This window comes from Mustela lutreola, chromosome 14 (assembly GCF_030435805.1).
Source record: "Mustela lutreola isolate mMusLut2 chromosome 14, mMusLut2.pri, whole genome shotgun sequence".
Taxonomy (NCBI): Eukaryota; Metazoa; Chordata; class Mammalia; order Carnivora; family Mustelidae; genus Mustela; species Mustela lutreola.
This window is the reverse complement of record NC_081303.1, coordinates 48,612,716-48,622,258: the sequence shown is the minus strand read 5'-3', so window position 1 is coordinate 48,622,258 and position 9,543 is coordinate 48,612,716.

Sequence of the window (9,543 nt, the reverse complement as noted above, 5' to 3'; positions counted from 1 at the left end):
GGGGATGGGGTGAGTCAGTTACAAGTGGGCGGAGCAAGCCAGATAATTTATTTAGATAAACTTGAGGTTGCCATCCTCTTCTCCTGTGGCCCCAAACTAGAATAGGGATCAGTCACTTTCCCTTCTCTCACTTCCTATCCCTTTTCTGTGTATATTTTCGAAATAAGCAGAAGGGTCTTTTGTTACATCTATGTCTGGACTCCGCCCCTCCCCTCCAATACCCACTGCTGAGCCCCGGTAGAGGCATGTCCTTGGGTCCCCAGGGAGAGGCTTGCCTGGGTTCCTGTCCAGCTATGGAGTCGTTGGTGGGGTAATGATGGAGAAGCAGAGAGCTTCTTGCCGTGGGAGCTGTGGTCTGGCACTGAGAGCACTCAGTGTCTTAACAAGTACTCTACGTAAAGCATGACCCTCACGTGAGCATTAGGATGGGGTGTGCATGCAGAGTTTTTATTGGAGCTGGCAGCAAGTGTGCTCTGGCCCTGGCCATAGCAGGGCCTAAACCCAGATGGCCTCCTGCAGGTACCCCCTTCCCTTTGTAACAGACCCAGGACCTGGGAGCCTGGTGGGAAGTTGGCTCTGCGGAATCCTTGCAAAGGAGGGTGGTTATCCCGCTGGTGATCAGAACAGGACACTAAAAGGCGTTAGCCTCGATGACAGGGAAGATTAGAGCATTTCTACCACAGCTAGCTGGTATTAGAAGCTTGACAAAAAATTCCCACCCTCAAAAAAGTATGGAGGCCTCGGCTGTTTGTTTCTCTCTCTTGTGAAGATTTTCACTAATTCCTGGTATTCAGGCTGCTCCTTACCTCTCCCCTGAGCTGTGCCTGAGATGCCTTTTAGATCTGACTGCTCCGAGGTGTGACCTTGTTTTCAAGATTTTTTTTAAAATTTTTTTATTTATTCATTTGATGGAAAGAGATCACAAGTAAGCTGAGAGGCAGGCAGAGAGAGAGGAGGAAGCAGGCTCCCTGCTGAGCAGAGAGCCTGATATGGGGCTCAATCCCAGGACCCTGGGATCATGACCTGAGCTGAAGGCAGAGGCTTTAACCCACTGAGCCACCCAGGCGCCCCTGCTTTTTTGTGAAGATTTTTGACTAGTCTTGCTGTTCTTGCCTCTTCCCTGTATGCCCCTCCCTGCCCCCCCACCTTCTGAACTCCCCAGGGTTTCCAGTCCCTTGGCCTTTTGGAGATCGGTGATGGGAGCCCTCTTGCTTCTTGTAAGCACATAGTGTCGCGCACCAGGCCTAGCTACAGCAAGGAACCGATGGGCTGCCTCTCTTTGTCTTCCCTCTTCCTTAAAGCTCAGACTGGGGAGAGAAATGTGCAGGGTGCACCTAGAGGACATGGGAATCCCCAGCTCTTCCTTCTGAGAGGGCTGGCACTTGAGCCAGATACTGAAGGTCTACTGGGATAGAGAGAAGGCAGGCTGTTCCCGGCAGAGACTGGCGGAGGAAAAGATACAGGAAGCACAGATACATTCTCTTCAGTTTGTAGCTGAAACTTGAGATGGAAGAAGGGGGAGCTAGAGAAAAAGGTACTGACCTAAAGGACCTTGGTTTTGACCTCTCTTCCTCGAATGTTTATTGAGTGAGTACCTACTATGTAGCACAGCTTATTCTAGATGCTAGACAGAACCAATGAGGCAACAGAGGAGTTTGAATTTTCTGCTGTATAAAACCTTCAGTGGATGTCGAGTGCCAGCATCCAGGGTCCCCTGTCCTTAAAGCAGTGGTTCTCAGGCTAGGGTGATGTCACCAGACGGTTTGGGTTGGCACACCTGCAGAGGGGGTGTTGGGCGTGCTGTGGGGAGAGAGCTCGGCTGCTACTGCAAGCATCCTACAAGGCACAGGACAGACCTCCTCTCAAAAAGAACTGTCCTGCCCCAAAATGTCAGTGGTGTCGAGATTGAAAACCTTGCCTTAAAGAATTGCTTGGCAGTTGCAAGAAGGGTCAGTTCCCAAGCACAGTGCAGGAGAGGGGTAGGGGTAGCTGTGGTAAGCGAGGTGAGGGCTGATGCTTCAGCCAGAGCTGTGAGATGGGGAAGAGAAGAGGTTGGAATCCCAATATTTAGGACCAGCTGGTGGTGTGGCCCGTGGAGAGAGTTGTGCATGACCGGTTTCCTGCCATGGACGCCGTGAGATGCTGTCCCTCTATGTTATTCTACTTGGGTTTGGAGAGGAATTCATCTTCAGACACTGTATTCATCTCCTAAGGCTGCCATAAACCAAGGACCACTACGGGGGGGCTTATGCAACGGAAATCAACTTTCTCACGGTTCTGGATGCCGGAAGTCTGACACGAAGGTGTCGTCAGGGTTGGTTCCTTCGGCTTCTCCCCTGGGCTTACAGATGGCCATCTTCTTCCTGTGTCCTCACATGGTCTTCCCTCTGTGCCTGTCTGTGTCTCCATTTCCTCCTCTTATGAGGACACCAGTCATCTAGGACTCACCGTATGACTTTATCTTAATTACCTCTTGAAAGGTCCTATCTCTCATACAGTCCCACTCTGAGGTATGTCAGCATATGAATTTTGCAGGGGCACAGTTCAGCCTTTAACAGACAATGCTGAGCTTGAGTTCCCTGGGAGCCAGCCAAAGCACACGGAGCCCCCGGAGATGCTGCTCTGAAACTCAGGGTCAGGGCGTGAGATCACCCATGGAGAGTACCGAAGGACAGAGGAGATGCCCCAGAGAGCTCTGCTGTCCAGAGGAGTGGAGAGACCTCCCAGCCCAGAGGAGAGAACTGTCACAGAAGGTTTGGGGACAGGATGTGTTTTTAGTCCTTGATGCTAGAGTCAGAGCTGCGACAGAGACAGACAAGTACTGGTATAGTTGGGGCTGCAGGTGGGAGGTTGGAATTCCTGGCTTCTGTTTTTTATTTTTTTATTAAAGATTTTTATTTATTGGGGCACCTGGGTGGCTCAGGGGGTTAAGCCTCTGCCTTTAGCTCAGGTCATGATCTCAGGGTCCTGGGATTGAGCCCCACATTGGGCTCTCTGCTCGGCGGGGAGCCTGCTTCCCATTCTCTCTCTCTGCCTACTTGTGATCTCTGTCTGTCAAATAAATAAATAAAATCTTTTTTTAAAAGTCTAAAAAAATTTAAAAAGAGATATTTTTATTTATTTGAGAGAGAGAAAGCACAAGCAGAGGGAGGAGCAGAGGGAGAAACAGACTCCACACTGAGCGGGGAGCCCGGTGTGGGGCTTGATCCCAGAACCCTGGGATCCTGACTCAGCTAAAGGCAGGCATTTAACCAACTAAGCCACCCAGGTACCCATATTTTTTATTTAAAGTAGAAGAATTCATCTTTGGGACACTTGAGTGACTCAGTTGATTGTCTGCCTTCGGCTCAGGTCATGAACCTGGGGTCCTGGATTCGAGTGCCACTTCCCCTTGCTTTTGCCCTCGCGCTCGCTCGCTCTCTCTCTCTCTCTCTCTGACAAATAAATAAAATATAAAATGTTAAAAAAAATTCATCTTTGATTCATTCACGTGAATGGCATAAAAAGAATAGGATACTTGGGATGCCTGGGTGGCTCAGTTGGTTGGACGACTTCCTTTGGCTCAGGTCATGATCCCAGACTCCTGGGATCGAGTCCTGCATCGGGCTCCCAGCTCCATGGGGAGTCTGCTTCTCCTCGCTCATGCTCTCTCTCGCTGTCTCTCTCTCAAATAAAATACATAAAATCTTAAAAAAAAAAAAAAAGAATAGGATACTACTCGAGACTTTTGATTTTCTGGGGGGTAATGGGAAGAAGCATCCCTGCTCTTTACCCAGTGAATCTGAAAATGCCCAGCAGCAGACATCGCCTCACCTTCTCTGAGCCCTCAGGGTCCTAGACCCCTCAACGCAGCCACTACCAAGGAAGGGGTCCCTGGCATGGGGTGGGGGGACACCTGAGTCTAAGCTTAGAAGGGAAGAAACACAGAGGAAGCTATGTGAACAGATCACAATATGCAACAAAGAAGAGTAGGAATGTGAATAAAGTCCAGAGTCTAGTCTATGGGGTTGATGGTGACTGGGTTTTGAAGGCTGAATAGGAGTTGGCCAGAAAGAAACACTGCAGAGGGCACAGCATAACATCTCAGAACTACTACAGCTAGATTTCTGCTGCCAGGGCCAACGATTCATGGCAGAATGGTGGGAGACAGGTGAAAATTCAACAGGAACAGGCCATGTCTTCACAGCAGAGCTATCTTCCCACCCAAACAAGAGGTCCCTATGGAGAGAGAAGAAAGGACCCTTCCTGTGCTTGAGCCTTTGAGGACAGGGCCTATGTTTCAGTCACGCCCCACATAGTACGGGCCCATGGTGCCCATTTGGGTACTAAGTTAAGGTGACGGACTCAGGTTTGAGTCAGGAAGATGGGAGTCGGAGTGCTCTGTTAAGGACAGAAAGATGGTGACCACCTGAGACCTCAGAAGTCTGGGAGTTAAGGTTTAGAAGATGGTTATAAATGCTGCTGACTGCCCACATCCCTGGTCCCTTATTTCCCACCTCACAGTGAAGCGGGTTCTGTCGTACTGGGGAGAAAGAACGAAGCTGGAGACAAAATTGGTGACAGAGCTCCAGCCCTAGCCTCAGGCAGAGACTGCTTTTGCACTTCCTGGAGCATTCTGACACACACGAACACACGCACCAACCAACCCCCCCATCCGAAGAGCAGGTGGGCGCTCTGGGTGCTGGCTCGGCCGTGACTCGAACACCTGCTCATGAAGACTTGGGCGGACTCAGCCAAGGCAGCTGTGTGGGATTCCCTCCTTGACAGGAAGGGCTGGGGGGACCTTCCTGGGGGGGCCGCTGGCTGCGGCCCGCCCTGCTTCCTCTCCCCGTCTTTGCTCTAGCCTTCAGGAGGGAGGCGTGCAGTACAGCAGGCTGGGAAGAGGGATGACCCAGCTCTCAGGGGAGGGGTGGAGACCTTGTCAAGTAACTCTCTCCTCCCGGACACTCCTTGTCTGTAAGTGGAGGCCATGGACCAGATGTCCAGTTAAGGACGCTTCCTGTGTATGGACATGGACACAGAACCTAGGCAGTAAGGAAGAAATTCAGCGATGCGGGTGTTCAAGGGACAGGTGTGCACGTGTGCTCGTGCTCTTTCTCTCTCTCTCTCTCTTTTTTGCTGATCTAGAGTCTGGTTCTTCCCATCAAGTCTGAGCAGGCTCCCCGCCTCAGGCAGGCTCCTTGGAAGGCTGTGGCTTGCCTCCTCTGGGAGGGGCTGCTTTGAGACTATCACATCAGGAAGTCCACAGGCAAGTCCCATACAGGATTTTCTGGAGCAGCAACTAAAGGCGAAAAAGCAGACCCTGGCCCATTTGGTCACCTTGTACTAACGAGCGGCTTACCAGGGATTAGTCCCCATCCCCACTGGGGGATGGGCCCCTGGAGTGGATTTCATAAGCTCTGAGCACAAGTCATGTCTAATTGCTATATTTAAGACTCTGCAGAGGTGTGAGGGGCAGTGTGCAAATCCATTCAGCTGGCTTTAAAAAGCACAGAGCAGCTTAACTCATGATTAAGAGCAGACTTTGCAGCCAGAATACCTAGATCTGAATCCCAGCTTGGTTACTTAATCGCTGTGTGGCCTTTGTCATGTTCCCAGGCCTCATCCCTCAAATGAGCCTAGAACACCAGGCCCTACCTCCTAGGGTGGTTATGAGGCTAAACCCACAGTGCTTAGAATAGGACCTGGGACATGCAGCAAGTGTCCTTTGGCACTCATTGCTGTCAATACGGCAGTTAGCATAACCCACTGCAGGGGGCAAGAAGGGGACTTTCTGTATTGGTCTGAGCATCTTCCATCACTGTTCTCCATATAGAATCCTCTGTTCCTATTCTAAGCAATCACGTCTTTGTCTTCCCTGATGCTCTTCCTTCCCTCCAAATTAAGCTCTTTTGAAGATACTCATTCTCAGTGGTTAATTATTCCAATTTTCCTTTCCGCCAAGACCTCTCACCACTTGCAATCCTCCTCTCCCCAAGTCCCAGTGTTCTGGAGCCCGCACAATTGGCTCTGTGCGTCCAAGCTCTGGCCGTAGGCCCACCCGCACAAAGCACCCCTCAGTACCTCTCTGCCCCCTCCCCTGCCCGCAGCCAGGGCCTCGGCGTCTCATCCGTGCTCTCAGAAGCGTCTAGGTAGGTCAGAGGGTGCCATTCATTATGTACAAGCAGAACTTTGTCCTAATTCCCAGCCACTCAGCCAGCAGTGAGACCCAAATATTTTATCAGAGCGATAGGCAGGCATTGGCTCTGGCAGAAGGGTGCCAACAGGAAGAATCCCCTATGAATCGTGAAGGCCCTGTGTTTGAGCCTCATTCCTGTGCTCTCCTTCCATCTAAAACAAGCCACCCCAAATTTCAGTGGCTTAAAACAACCATGTATTTGCTCATGATTCTGTAATTTGGGCAGAGCTTGGTGGCGGAGGCTCACGGTTGCTCAGTGGGGTTGGCTGGGGCAGCCCGAGATCCCAAGACAGCCTCACCCACGTCTGGTGCCTCAGCAGAGGTGACAGATGTCTGGGGGTGGCCTGCATTTCCCTTTCTCTCATCCACGTCCCTCATCCTGCGGCGTAGTCAGGCATTACAGAGTCGCCGGCCTCTAGAGCGTCAAGCCAGAAGCTTGGGGGACTCGGGAGACTGAGGCTTTAACGCCCAGCTTCAGTGGGAGGCTTCATGGGTTGAACTGTGGCCCTTACCCACTCAAACTCATACGCTGACGTTCTTTCGGTTTTTCAGAATGTGGCCTTAATTGGAAGGTCATCATGGAGGAGGGTGGACCTCTACACCCCTTATTAGGAGGAGTTTGGGGCGTCTGGGTGGCTCAGTGGGTTAAAGACTGCCTTCGGCCTCAGGTTGTGATCCTAGGGTCCTGGGATCGAGCTCCGTGTTGGGCTCTCTGCTCGGTGGGGAGCCTGCTTCCCTTCCCCTCTCTTTCTCTACCTGCCTCTCTGCCTACTTGATCTGTCAAATAAATAAATAAATCTTAAAAAAAAAAAAAAAAAGAGGAATTTGGACATGTCCACAAGGAGAATACCAAGACGGGTTGGAGTTCATGCTCGTACATCTGTCAGGTGCTAGGGAAGAGCCCTGGGGCAGAGACCACCCTAGTGGCTCGGAGGAAATGTGATCCCGACTGCCCCTTGATCTTGGACATCTAGCCTCCAGAGCCGTAGGACAACTTTCAGTTGTCTTAAGCACTCAATTTGTAGGACTTTGCTACAACAGCTCGGCAAACGAATCCCAAAGGGAAATGAAGTCTGCCTCTTGGTGGGAAGGGAGCCCTACACGTACAGGGATGGGGGAAGTGTGGCTGTCCTTGCAGACCGTCTGCTCCAAGATTGCCCAAGAGTGGATGGACTACAGAAGCCCAGGTTCTACGCCTGACTGCCCAGAACTTGCTGAGTAGTGTTGGAGAAGCCGTGTGGCTCTCACCCCCTTTTCCCGGACACTAAGGACAAGCTTCGCTAAGATGACCTTTTGGACTGTTGCCAGCTTTAAAACTGGGCTTCCTAAGAGTTCTTTTGTAGCCTGGATCAGTATCCCCTGAAGGTTTGTAAACACGATGGCTGGTCACCCCCCCCCCCCCACTCTGGGTTTCTGATTCTATAGGTCCCGGTGGGGCCTGAGAATTTGCATTTCTAAGAAGTTGGAGCAGTGGTTCCCAGCCCAGTCTGCCTGTAGAATTGCCTGGGGGGCTTTCCCAAACACTAAGGCCAGGGCTCTACGCCTAGAGCTTCTAACTGCTCTAGGATCCACACTCTCAGGTGAAGTGAATGTGCAGCCAGAATTGAAAGCCAGGGCTCAAGGAACCCAGACTTTCACAGAAACAGTACAATAAAGTGCTTTTAAGAAAAATTGTTCCTCAATCTGACCGGCAATGGCCCAAAGAGGATACAGTTTTCGATGAAGAAAAAGGTGTTCCCTCACTTCCTGAGGTTAAGGAATTTGACTTTTAAGTTCCTGTCACCCCCCCGGAACACTTTGTAACTGCCTCTGGTCCCATATCCCTCTCATGACCGACACAGTGCCACTGGTCAAGAAAGAGGTGGGAATTCAGCCCTCACAAGGAGGGAGAAGAGGAATCCCTCTTTTCTGTGTTCCCGCCTCAAACAGCAGCACGGACTTGAGGAGGCTCTTGGCCTTAGCACATAAACCTCCCCATGTGCCTTCAGTAACTTGTTGAACTTGAGTCGAAATAACCCAAACCTACTCTGCCCTTGGCCTTGACAAAGTGAGCCCACAGTTGGGAAGGCTCTGGGTTCGTGTGCTTCATTCTTTGTGCTTCAGCGACCTCAGACAGAAGGTCAGCGGGTTCCATGGCACTGAGCTGTAATGACGAAGGTACAGCTAGGACAGGGCATGGCTGGACCCTGGACCTGCACTCACTTGCTGCTAGGAGATGCCCCGCTCCTTGGTTGGCAGAGGGGGATGGGAGCCGGCTAACAGGTGAACCTAATCATCCACAGGCCAGCCCCCAGCCAGACACTGAGGCAACAGAGTGAACAGGGCAAGTTCCGCTGGGGTCCGGAAAGGGAGCAGAGAGGGAAGACGCAAGTGACCGGAAGTTCAAGTTTGGGTAGGAGGGAATGAGGAGGGAGAAGTCAGACCCGCCCTTGTATTTCTTCTTTCTGCTGGGCCTGTTGTGTCTTGGGGGGTTGGGGGCAGTGGGAACGACGTGACTGTTGCAGACTTTAGGCTAAGGGAGCGTTGAAACTGGATGGGAAGCTGCCTCAGATTCTAGGATTCTACAGCTTCTTCTTCTTTTTTTTAAAAAGATTTTATTTATTTATTTGATATAGAGAGAGAGATCACAAGTAGGCAGAGAGGCAGGCAGAGAGAGAGAAGGAAACAGAAGCAGGCTCCCGGGATCGTGACCTGAGCAGAAGGCAGAGGCTTCAACCCCCTCTACAGCTTCTTCTTTCAGCAGGTAACAAAATGCCTACTTTGTACTGTGAAGCCTTGGGGTCCAGGGGTGAACAAACAGGCACAGGACTATGGAGAGGTACATTCTTTAGGAGCGGGTGACAGATCTGCCACAGTTCCCAGCTCCAGCTGGGGGGATGCAGAGTGAGTAGGAAGCAGGAGACCTGGCCTTGTGTGGGTAGGCAGGGGAGGCCCCTCTGAGGACCCCTCACTGAAGCAGAGGACAGAGAGTTAGCCAGATGGATTTGGTTAAGGCCAGGAAAGAGCCCATGGGGAAGCCCCAGGTCTAGCACCAGGTCAGACCCATGGAAAGAACTGCAGGAACCGTGTGGCTGCGGTGGTGGTGCAGAGATCAGTGACGCAGTTGTAGGCAGTGTTGAAAAACGGGTTTACCCTAAAGAGCCGTGGGGCAGCCCCTGGAGGGACGGTAAGAGGCACTGTCGTGACCCAACCTGATGTATTCCTTTCCTAAAAATTCTGAGCCCTCACACATGCTAATCTCATTTGACTCCCATAGCAACCCTGTGCGGGTAATACCTTCACGGACAGATAAGAACACTTGGGATCACAGAGGTCAAGTGTCTGAGTTCACAGATCGGTCCCACTCCTTTCTCCTTCCCCAGGCC